At 43.5% G+C, this 12,949-nt stretch overlaps 1 protein-coding gene across 1 annotated transcript in view; it reads right to left on the reverse strand.

Moving 5' to 3' along the window:
* The window catches only part of LGR6 (leucine rich repeat containing G protein-coupled receptor 6), a 216,498-nt gene that overhangs the window by 82,667 nt on the left and 120,882 nt on the right, over positions 1-12,949 (reverse strand). The gene's annotated exons all lie outside the window — the stretch shown is intronic.

Genomic DNA, 12,949 nt, shown 5'->3' on the forward strand with positions numbered 1-12,949 from the left:
AACAGCTCTGCAAACCTGATGGCTGGCCATTCTTCCTGACCCCCCTGGTCCTTTGCCCCTCTGCTGAGCCTGAAAACTGATGCCAATTCTGATGTTATTTTTAATAATAATAGAGTAAGACCCATCATCTTACTTCATACAAACCCAACAACAGCTCTCAACTAGACATGATTTAAAGGCCCAGATCCTCAAAACCATTTAGGCTGGATTGATCATTTGAGGATCCAGTCTGCAGTCACTGGTGTCCTTGAACATTTAATCTAGATACCCAAGACTTTACCCACAAAACTAAAAGAAGCAAGAACCCAAGATCAAGGGTTAGGTCTAATCTCATAATATGAGAAACTTTTCTGGGTGCCAAAAATTTGGCTCTTCCATTTTACTCTCTCCCCAAGATTTGCTGCCTACTTTGTCGGCTGTGAAGGTTTGAAAGCCAAAGCAGGTTGGAAAATGGCACTTCTGCTCCATAGTAAATTCTGACATTTCAAAAGTTGTCTTCATTCCAAATCAAAATTAAAAGACAACATTTTGAAATTTGCCAGGGGAAAAAAAAAATCCAGGAAAAAACCTGATTTGGATGCATATAAACATCATCAAAATGTTTTGTTTTGGCGATGTCAAAACATCTTGCTTTGATAACATGGACTCACTTTGTTGATTCACTATGAAAAAACTGCTTCATCTTATCAGTGTTGAAACATTATAATTTAAAACAGGTTACTACTTAAATATGAAAATTAATATTTTTATGCAAGGTAGAAGTTGAAACGGAATGAATCAAAACAACACAGTTGGACTGAAATGCCTTTAGTGAAATGAATGGTTTCAACATTATTGAAATTAAGCAAGAAAATTAAAAGGAAACAATTTGATATTTTTAGTCAGAAAACTGTCAAAATTGACGCATTGCTATGATGTGGTTCATATTGTATGAAACTATTATACTGAATTTTTTCAAGTCAGCTCTACCACCAGCTGTCTGGCTAAAAGGAAGTTAGGACAAGTATTTTTTTGACCAAATCTGCTGACAACTCCATGGCAAAGAGCTCACAATCACGTTCAAATCTCACTGTGGTTTCAGTAAGTTAAATTTGTTTACCCATAATGGATAAATAGACTCATTTGCAGTATCACCCTGCCCAGAATGGTCTGTCTCACTGAAAAACAGAATGACCACAGACAAATCCTGCCTTAATTTATACCCCATTAAAAGTGTACCTATAGTATGTAAATCAGGGGAACGTATGGCACATTTTCTTGTAATAAAAATCCAAGAGACCAGAAAAACAAAACCTACAGAAGCTTAGGATTTCATTAGACAGAAGCTAATGATCATTTTTCTTCAAGCATTTTGGGGAAATTGTGTTTTTAAATCAAAATTAAAACTTTTGTGGAAAAAAAGTGTATTGGATGTATTTTTTTTTTCATCAAAAAGAACAAAAACATTGCTTGTAATGTTCTGATTTTTTCTTTTCATTAACAAATCTTATCAAATAAGAAATGTAATATTTAAAGATACATCCAACCTCCTTGAATGTATATAAAGTCAGATATTTATCTTCCATCAACAGTGCTCCATTAACTCAAGTCAATGCCCACAGGAGTCTGGAGGTTTTTTTCTTTTCTTTTTTTAGTCTCTGACAGTTCCTTTGTGTTTCAGGTGATGTGACGCTTTTGTGTTTCCACGTCTCTATATAATAATTCACACGTCCTTTTTCCTCAGCACTCTGCATGATACCAATCTCATGCATATCTACTCTTAAATGTATTCCAAATTTGTTCTTGTGTGTTAGCTCATCGAACTTGCACTCTTCTTCAGTATGCAAAAATATTTCTTAAACTTTTTGGTCTGGAGGTAGAAGATTTTGTTTTAACCACATTCTAGGAAGATCCACCACTTTTCTAAACAAGCCTCTTCTGTCCCTTCTACCCGGTAGAACACTAACTTGCTAGGACAACTTTTCCATTACTAAAACTTCCCTAATTTTTCAAAACGGTGATTTTAGGTGTGTCACTTCTCTTCCAGGCTTTTGCAACTGTAATTCTTGCTGCCACTAGAAGGTGAGTGATCAATTCCTTATGACTCTTACCTGCTGCAGCATTTTCAGAAAGATTCAATAAGGGGGTTATCTAATAGGCCTGTGCGAAGTGGCTAGTATTTGCTTCGGATTCGGCCGAGTTGGGGGACAGTGATTCGATTTGGTGATTCAAATCACTGTCCTGATTCGATTTGGCCGAATCTCTGAATTGGTCAGGCCAGGCCCATCCCCCGCCCCTCTTCCAGCCCGGCAATGGCCACCCTGCCCACCCCAGCTCCCAGCACTTGGGGGGAAAAAAGCCCTGGCTCAGGGGGTGCTGCTGGGCAGGGGGTGATCCCCACTGGCCCCCCTGCTGCATGGGGGGTTCTTCATGAGTCCCCCCAACCCCTGCTCCCCCAGCCCCCTCATGGGTGCCCTGCCTGGGCCAGCTCCGGCCCTTTAAGAAAAAAAAAACCCTGAAGAAAGCCTGGGACTCACCGCTCCTGCCGGTGGGGGGCAATCCCCACTGCCCTCCACTGCCCTGCACCATGGGGGGGCTCTGCCATGAGCCCCCAAAGCCCCAAAGCTGCACCAGGAGCGGGGAGTCCTGGGGCTTTTCTTGCCTTTTTTCTTCTTAAGGACCAGACCCCCAGCAGGCGAGGCAGCTGTGGGGGGGGCCGGGGGAGTGAGAGGAGGGGTCAAGGGGGCTTGTGCAGAGCCCCCCATGCAGCGTGGGCCAGTGGGGATCATCCCCCGCCTGGAGTACCTGGTGAGCACTGGGGCTTTTCTTTAACGTAGTGGGAGCTAGGGCAGGCAGGGGCAGCCATGGGGGAGCTGGGGGAGCAGGCGGGGGGTTGGGGGCTGGGAGAGTGGGGGGGTCAGGTGGGCTGGCAGGGGTCTCTCCATGGTCCCCTCCTCCACCCCTAGTCCTTACCAGCTCAGAGTGGCTGCAGCTCCCTGCTGCAACCACCAGGGACTGCCCGAATCATCAAAGCTCCCCGAATCTTTGCTAAAGATTTAGAGAGCTTTGAATCGATTTGGACCTTTAAACTGGTCCCCTGATTCAATTCAGATTTGGAGATTTGGCCACCGAATCGGGCTGAATCTCCTCCAAATCGAATCACCACCTGAAGCTTTGCACAGCCCTATTATCTAATTGCTGGCACCCTATTATTTCCATCACCAAATCTCCAAACTTCTTCTAGATAGTCTGATTCTAGGGCACCTCCACCATATGTGGTAAAAGCTTCCCAACTAACTTCACACCTTCCAACCCTCCAACAACAAAGTCCTAAGTGCAGAGTCCTGATCCCATGCACTGGTACAGGCTGGGGGCTGACTGGCTAAGTGGCACCTCTGCAGAAAAGGACCTGGGGATTACAGTGGACAATAAGCTGAATAAGAGTCAAAAGTGTGCCATTCTTGAATACTAGGCTGCATTGGTAGGAGTGTTGCCAGGAGATCAAAGATCGTGACTTTTCCCCTTTACTAAGCACTGGTGAGGCCACATTTGGAGCACTGTTTCCAATTTGGGCCTCCCGCTACAGAAAGAATGTGGACAAGTTGAAGAGAGTCCAGAGAAGGACAACAAAAATGGTTTGGGGGCCGGGGCACATGACTTATAAGGAGAGGCTGAGGGAACTGAGCTTATTTAGTCTACAGAAGAGAGGACTGAGAGTGGATTTACTAGCAGGCTTCAACGACCTGAAGGGGGTTTCAAAGAGGATGGAGCTGGACTGTTCTCAGTGGTTGCAGATGACAGAACAAGGAACAATGGTCTCAAGTTGCAGCAAGGGAAGTTTAGGCTACATATTAGGAAAAACATCCTCACAAGGAGGGTAGTAAAGCAGTGGAGCAGGTTACCCAGAAAAGTTGTGAAATCTCCATCTTTGGAGGTTTTTAAGACCCAATTAGACAAAGTCTTGCCTGGGATGATCTAGTTGAGGCTGGTTCTGCTTTGAGCAGGGGGTTGGACTAGATGACCTCCTGAGCTCCCTTCTGTGTTATTCTCAAAAGACCAAGGAGTTAAACTTATAAAATGATAAAGTTGTTTATTGAGAGAGCTTTCTTAGCCTAGTCATCTGCTGTTCCCTCCTGCAATTCCCAGGCCAATGTAACGATTTATACATAGCACTCTTAAACATAGCCACACATCTTCCTCCTTGACATGTAACTTACCCCCATATAATACTAACACTGGCAGTTTAGTTCAACCCTTAATTAAAGCCCATTTTAACAGGCCTGTATTAGTCTTTATGTTGGGTTTTTAGCTGCTAAGTGATCTCCATTTCTCTGCATTCTCAATCCCAATTGGTTCAGTTCTTGTTTGGTTTCCTTGTTCAGATGTTATGTGTCATTTTCAGTCTCCTCTTTTGTTTCTTATTGCTTTGATGTTAGCTCTGTTTCCTCCAGTGGACCTTGTAATGCTGCTTCTTTTCTCCCCTTTCTGACCTGCAAATGTTGTCTGTTCCTTCTCAGCACATGTCCTTCTTGTATGAGTACCTGATAGGATCTGGGAACTACCTGATGGGAAACTAGTGCTTTTTGTTTCCATGTTCGTCCATCTGAAATAAGCAGGATATCTTTGTTGTGCAGTAGCGTAACCTGGAACCTTTCTGGAACCCCTGTCACGTACCCTTTTTGTTTGAGTTTGTTAACCTTTTTTAATGTTTTCACGTCTTGTTTTTCATTCTGATGAGCATCATCCACAAGATGTGGCAGCCTAGTTTTGAGTTTCCCGTTAAACAGCATTTCTGCTGGGGACAATCCATGTTTCATGGATGTTGCTCTGTAATTTAAGATTGACAGGTAAACATCGGTGTGTGAATCTGTAGCTTTTTTCAACAATTTCTTCACTATTTGTACTCCATTTTCCACCAGACCATTGGATTGTGGGTATTTAGGACTTTAAGTGTTGTGATGGAATCCATATTTGTTTTCAAACTCTTTAAACTCAAGACAGTTGAAATGAGGGTCATTGTGTGTTCTCACAATTTGTGGAATCCCATGTCTAGCAAAAATTGATTTGACGTGAGTTATGACACGGTTTGCTGTTGTGCTTGTGAGCAATGCAATTTCAGGATAGTGAGACTAATAATCCAGCACTCATACATACTTTTTCATGCATGCATGAATAAGTCAATGCCCACTTGATACTATGGAGCTATCCTCCATGACCATCATGGGTTCTTTTCTTTGCGCTGATCTGTACTTTATGTATGTTGTGCAAGCCTTTACAGCATCTTCTATGCCATTATGTTGGGCCAATATAGAGTGCCCATTGCTCTCCTTTTGCATTTTTCAATGCTTTGCCCCTCATTTATTTTCTTTAACATGTCTTTCTTTAGCAATGCTGGAACAACAAGTTGTGAGCCTTTGAACAAAATGCCATCCAGTACTGACAGCTCTTCCTTGAATTGAGAGTAGGACTAGGTGTATGTTTTCTAGGCCAACCAGCCCAAATAGCTGTTATTCCTTTTTGCAATGTAGTGCCCACATTGCAGTAGTTTTTGCAATTAGTGCCCACATTTTATCTGTGACAGAAATCACTCTTTTAATTAGATTAACATGTACCCTCTCTGAGTCTGGGATACTGTCATTTTCTGTTGTGTCATATGCTCTGGGCAACATATCTGTAATAAGCTGTGTCATTTTCCTGGTGTGTAGTGTATGTTTAGATCATACATTTGCAGTTGAAAGAAAAGTCTCTGTAATCTAGGTGGCATGTTTGATAGCCCTTTCTTTTGCTACAGTTACCAAAGGTTTATGATCAGTGTCACCTATCACAGGCTTCCCATACATGAATATATGACATTTCTTACAGCCATATTCCAGAGCTAAACTTTCTTTCTCAATTTATGCATATAGACACTCTGACTTAGAGAGTGCCCTAGATGCATCTGCTATGGGTCTCCAGCTATTCTCATGCTTTTTAAGTAAAGCTGCTCCAATGCCTTCTTTAGAAGCATCTGTTGACAATTTAATGGGTCTTTTAGGGTCATACTATTTTAGTACCGGAGCTTTCATTACTTTTTTGCTTCAAGTTTTTAAATTCAGCTTTTCATGCTCCCATGTCCACTGAGCATTCTTTTGCAGGAGTGATCTAAGGTGTTTGGTCTGCTCTGCTAAATTAGGTACATATTTCCCTACAAAATTGATTATTCCCAGTAATATTTGCACTCCTTCCTTATCTGTAGGGGGTAGCATTTTTGTAATAGCTTTAAACACTTGCAGGATCGATTTGCACCCCTTTTTCAGAGAGTTTTTTCTCCCAGATACATTATTTCTTTGACCCTGAATTTGCATTTTTGTTTGTTCAGTTTCAAACGTTCGCTGCAAACTCTCTAGTGCTTTTCTTAGCCTCAAGTCATGTTCCTTCACAGTATTTCCCCAAACTAATACATCATCAATATAAACCATAGTTCCATCAAGACCTTCAAAAATTTGTTGCACCTCTCTGTGAAATACTTCAGATGCAGAACACAGTATAAAAGGAAGCCTATGAAAGCAATACCTTCCAAAGGGCATATTGAAGGTACATACTCTAATGATATTCTCTTCTAGGGGAACTTGCCAAAACCCAGAGCTGCCTCTGAAGTGGAGAAATATTTAGCTTCTGCCATGGTGCCAAAAACCTCTTCACTGGTAGGAATGGGAAAATGCTCCCTTTTGATATACCTCTTCATTTGCTTAGAATCTAGACACAATCTCAAGGATCCATCCTTTTTTCCCCCTATCATGACCAATGAATGAACCGAAGCAGTTGGTTGCTCAATTTTTTTTATTATGTCCATGTCAACTAATCTATCCAATTCCTTTTTCAGTTTCTCCCTTAGTACAAGGGGAACATTTCTTGGAGCATGTATGGTGGGAGTATTTGGGTCTCTTAATTCTATCTTGTAATCAGTTGATAGTTTCCCTATCCCTCGAGACGCATCATAAAACTCCTCTTCTCTGTTCTTGCTTTCTAGTTCCTCAATCGCATCCATTCTCCTAATCAAACCTGGGGTTTTATACGTTCACAACCCAATAACTGTTACTAGCTGTTCCAGGACTGTTACAAACTGAATTTTTACTATATTACCCTTGTGTCTAACATGTACAAACACCCTTGGTTGCAATCATGTTCCCATTATATGCTCTAAGTCTCACTTTCTTACACTTATAGTACAGAGGATTATTTTTCATTTTTTGAATAATGTATTCTGGTATTACATTGATCTGTTTAAAAGTTACCATTAGTCCATTGTTGTCCAGAATGATTGTCCAATCCTCAGAAGAATGAACTTCTTGCATTGTTCCAGTGAGGAATTCTTCCTCTTCCTTATTGCACAGAGCATGCACCTGCTTTTCCTTGTGTTGTATCCTGCTCCTTTCTGAAAACTCTTGCAATGTGATTGAATTTTTTGGATTTGTTGCAGCACTTACTAAATGCACAGCATTGCATGAGTTATGGTAACCCCCACAGCATCTGCAGCTGACCATTGTTTCTTTAAGCAACTCTTTGGCCTCTGCTTGCCTGCTTCATAGCGAGGTGCTCCCTTCTGTATTGCTTGTGTATTCCTTAGGCTTTTTCAGTCTTGTAATCCTGTGTAGTTCAGCTTGTTCTGTTTTTTCCTCCAGCTTCTGCAGCCTCACATTTGTTATCTGAGCCACTTGGCACACTCTAACTGCCTTTTCCAAATTAAGCTCAGGATCTTCCAGAAGTCTTTTCCTGAGGCTTGCATGCCTTATACCTAATACTATTTGGTCTCTGATCATGGGCTCTTTTAGGTCTTCAAAGTTGCATGCCTGGCTCAGCAGTCTGAGGTCTTCGATAAACTCCTCTATTGTCTCACATTCTTTCTGCTATCTCATGTGGAAATTTCATCATTCAAAGGTTTCATTTTGTTTGGGTATACAATATTCCTCAAACTTTTTTATTATTGTGCTGTAGCTTTTCTGTTCTGCTTCTGACAGTTGTAGGCTATTAAAAAGAGGCAGAGCTTCTGGGCCTTCCGTATTTTAAAAAATAGCTACCTGAGTGGATCTTCTTCTCTGTGGCTCCATTGGGCGTCATATATAAAGTGAAGCTCTGCTTAAATTTCTTCCAGTTTTCTGCTGTATTACTAGACAGCTATATACTAGACAGGAATATACAGATCATTCCTGGATGACCTATATAGTCTGGAAACTCTTCAGGGCAAGGACTGTTTCTTACAATGTATGTATTGCTACTAACACAATACAGCCCTGTACTTAATTTGAGCCTGTAGGTGCTTCTCTTGCCAATGGCTTCTCAGCAGCCTGAGTTTTTTTTACTGCATTACTGAAAATATCCTGCAAATCTGTATTCCCTTCACCTCCCCCCAAATTCACTACTGAAAATCCAGGCTGTCATAGTGAAAGTTTGGCTTATGGCAACCTGTGTCCACATCTGTCTGCTGCTTAACTCATCACAGGATACCATCTAAAGGGCTGTGTGATTGGCAGTTCTCTTGCCATGGGAAAAGAGAGACTAGCTGGTAAATGCCAGGCATATGAACCGGCCCTGTCTATTCTAGAGGATGCTGACAACATCCCTTCTCAAAATCAGGTTAGGTGCCTTGAATTGATCCAGTTCTCAGCAAGGTCGGTGGAAGCCTTTCAGCTGACTGGGGTGAGCTGAATCAGAAGAAGCTAGAATAGCAGCCTTAGCTAAAGCTATTCCATGGTTCATCATTGGCAGCCATCAGTCTTGGGAGACCATGGAGATTGAGCCATGAAGACTGTGCTACTGAGTTGACAATCAGGCATTGGGACAGATTACAGAAAAGTGGTGTCTCTACAGCATCCAGCACATTGCAGTCCCAATCCTAATTGGCTTTTCTGGGCACTCTTGCTACACAATTGCAGAATTATAACAACTGCTTTGACTAGCTGTCAGTCTTGCTCCCATTTCAAAATGCCCTTGGTTTGTTTAACTGTTCCTCAGTGCTTTTTGGAAACACTGTGTATTCTCTAATACTAGCAGCAGATTTGGGGCTCATTAATTACGATGGTTTCAGACAGCCCTCCTCTCTGGTAAAGAGAAAATCCAAAGTTTCTAGCAGAGAAGTTAGTAATTATATCAATTAAACTAAACAAAAACCAACCTAACAGTTCTTTTCTTTCTTCAGCATGAGGCTCTGGCTCCTTAAAGTGTTTTCTATTGTGATTTATACCTAAGATAATTGATCAGATTAGAAGGTAAATAGGACCGCACAGGCCAGGGCTGGTTTCCTCAGTTTCCAAGGAGACATTTTAATCTTCATTTCACAAATCACACAGTTGGTTTCCTTGCAGACATTAACTACTTTGTTGCCAACAGAAGGGATTTCCCTTCACTGAGTTGTCAGGGGCATTTGGAATAGGTGATCAAAAGAATACTGGCTTACTACAAGCTGGAAAGAGCCAATCAGTTATATAGTCTGTCCCCAATAACCAGTGGAATTGCCCATGTTGGCCAGGATTTACAACTGACTAATGTTTTTAGGTGCCTATCTAAAGCATCTTACAAAGGTCTGATTTTTTGGAAAATACATAATATCTTCACCCTTAAAATCAGGACACTTTTTAAATTTGGATGTCAATGTACATACAAGTCACTTGAAAACATGCATTGTAATGGTAGCACCCAAGACCACCACAAATGGAGGATTTTCCACCAGTCTAATCAGCAAAAAAAGATAATTGCGACAGTAACACATTGATTTCACTAGTCCCTATGCAGTTTTTCCATATGGTTGCTTTGGGGCGGATCCAGAGGGGTTAAAGTGGCACAACTGGACCCCCACTTTCAGACCACACCATGGGAGAAGCAGTTGGGAACTTTTTAAGTCCCTGAAGCAGGTAAGAATTCCCTTCCCTTCCCTTCCCTTCCATGATTAGCAGTACATCCCCTCCCCACCCAGTCCGCCCTCCCCTTTGTCTTTGCTGTCCCCAGGTGACCCAGGATGGGGTGGGGATCCAGAGCTGCCCAAGCCCAATTCCAGCTGGGCCACACAGGGAGCTGCACTCAACTGTGGACAGTGGCAACAACAGAAGGCTTCCCTGTCCCTGCCTGGTACCTCTGGATGTTCCCTGCCAGTGTGGGAGTAGGTGTAGGGAGGGGGAAATTGCCCACTACTGCTGTCCCCAGCTGAGTCCAGCTCCCCACACAGCATGGCTGGAGTGGGCCAAGAGACGCTCTGGAGCTCAGCCAGAGACAGCAGCAGCCACAAGCAGGGGAGTGAGGGAATGGGAGGGGAAGAGAAGGGACATGTCACTGAGCATGGAGAGGAAAGGAGGGCATGCAGGAATGTAACATTTTTGGCTGCAGCTTACAAAACTGGGATTTATCAAGCAGCGAACTATATTACATCATGAAACCTCTGGAATGTGTGACTTGTCCAGTAGTGCTAGATTCCCATCCCCGAATTCTTGTGGGGTGGCCCTTTTCTCTGCAAACTGTACCCTAACAGGAGTGAGGGGTTACAGGAGTGAGTCTGCATTATTTAATGCCTTTCTTACTTCAGTTTTCACTAATAGGGGCAACTACTAGATGATGAGTACAGTTGGTGGCAAAGACAGCGAAGGAGACAAACATCTTAGACCAGCACAAGAACAGATCAAAGATTACTTAGAGAAGCAAGATGCTTTCGAGCCAGCAGGGCTGGATGGGATGCACCCCAGGATACCTAAGGAATTGCTGGAGGCAATTTTAGAACCATTAGCTAGCTACTTGAAGAGCTCATGGAGATCAGGTGAGGTGCTAGATGATTGAAAAAGGGCAAATATAGCGCTCTTTAAGAAAGGGAAGGAAGAGGATCTGGGTGATTATAGACCAGTCAGCCTGACCCCAATACATGTAAAAGTCATAGATCTGGTCCTCAAGGAATCTGATGTGAGGCACTCTAGGAGAACAGGGTGGTTCAGGAACAGCCAGCATGGATTTATCTGACCAACTTGATTCCTTTCTATGATATGGTCACAGGCTCATGGACTGGGGGGCGGGGGGTGGGTGGGAAGCAGTAGGTGTGATATAACTTGACTTTAGCAAGGCTTTTGACACTGTCTGCCACAACTTCCTCCTTGACAAACTAAGGAAATCATCTCTTCTTCTCTTTGGCAATCCCTCACAGTCAAGGACGATTATCTTCCATGACTGTCTTATTTGTGTGACCAAAGATGGCTGATGAGGCCTATCTGGGATCAACAGACTTTACTGCAGCTGAGATATATGTTTCCATGTGGGGTGGGTGGCCCTGGATTTTTTATTTGGTCAGTGACTTGCTGTTTCTGCTGCTCCTGCTTTTCCATCTCCTGTTGTTGTTGTGAGGTTTCAAAATACCGAGATCCCTGCAACAGACTCTTCCTCCATTTGGGGTGGTCCTGGGTGATAGTTTCCCATGAGTTGACATCAATATTGCTTTTTTTTAAGCTGGCATTGAGGATGTCCCTGAACTGATTTCTCTGCCCTCCTCTTGAGTGTACACTTTTGCTGAGGTGAGAGAATAAAACTCGCTTCAGGAGTCTGGAGTCAGTCATCCAGATGACATGGCTGGCCCGACCAAGTTGCTGCCAGATGATCATTGTCTGACCTTCCCTATACCATGTCCCATGCCTTGCAGGTGGCATCCAGATTACCATTGCAGACCCTAACTCCATCCACTCTCATTGGGCTCTGTTCCCTTTACTCATACTGGGTTCCTTGCCCCTCACACCACCTCAGGCTCCTAGCCACTAGGCTCCTTGCCTCTCACTAGGCTCCATGCCCCTCGCTAGGCTCCATGCCCGTTCCAGACTCTGGGCTCCTTGCCCCTTACTCACTCTGGACTCCTTGTCCCACTTTGGACCCCCTTGGGTCCTGCCAACCTCCTTGCTGGGTTACCCACTCAGTTGTGGGGGTTGGGGCTATAAGGTGCCTCATACTCACCTTTCAGTAGGGAGGCAGCTGGTGTGGCATTTCCCCGGGATCACCCCGCCACAGGCAGCCCCATCACACCATCCGACCCTAGTATGGTGTTGTTTTTGGTCATTCCTCAGGACCAGGATCCTCCATCATCCTCATACCTCCTTCTCTATACCTCCAAGATGTTATGTGAGCAGCAGCCCCAGCCAGGTGATGTTCTCCCTGAGGCTGCAGCCAGCAAACTGCTGCTCTGCTGCTCAAAGCCTGCTCTTATAGCTAGCAGCTGGTCCCACTTCCCAATCAGGTGGCCTCCTGTTGGCCATGTGACTCCTGATTGGGAGTGCAGACCTGCAGGATGCTCTGTTGTTTACTCTAGCCCTTAAAGTGGCAGTCACCAAAGGTGCACTGCCACAGTACCTCTCCAAGAACTTTAGATGTCTTCTGTACATTGTCCATGACTCAGCTCCACACAACAAAGTGGGGATCACAATTGCTTGATAAACCATAAGCTTGGTTTCAGATCTGATATTGTAATCTTCAAACACCTGTTTCTTCAGGCATCCAAAGGTGGCACTTGCATATTTGAGGCAATTTGGATTTCTTCATTGACATTAGCCTTCTGTTTGAGATGGCTTCCAAGATATGAGAAATATTCAATGTTCTCCAGAGAATCAGCATGGATCTCAATTACCAGAGCTGGAGACTGTTCATTAGGAGCTTGTTGGTGGAAGACCTTAGTCTTCCAAATATTAAATGTCATTCCCATTTTCTTGTATGCCTTGGTAAAGACATTGACGATTGCCTGAAGGCCTGAAGTGAGCGCACACTGCAGCATCAGCAGTGTACTGGAGCTCAATGACTGCAGTTGGGGTGGTCTTGGCTTTGGCTTGGAACTAAGGAAATACAGACTAGATGAAAATACTGTAAAGCAGATACATACCTGGTTGGATCATTGTGCTTAATAAGTAGTCATCAATGTCTAGTTGGGAGGAGGTATTAAACGGGGTAGTCCAAGGGTTCTGTCCTATATCCAATATTGTTT

The sequence above is a fragment of the Crocodylus siamensis genome, chromosome 13, assembly GCF_052110815.1.
Source record: "Crocodylus siamensis isolate JL-2025a chromosome 13, ASM5211081v1, whole genome shotgun sequence".
NCBI lineage: Eukaryota > Metazoa > Chordata > Crocodylia > Crocodylidae > Crocodylus > Crocodylus siamensis.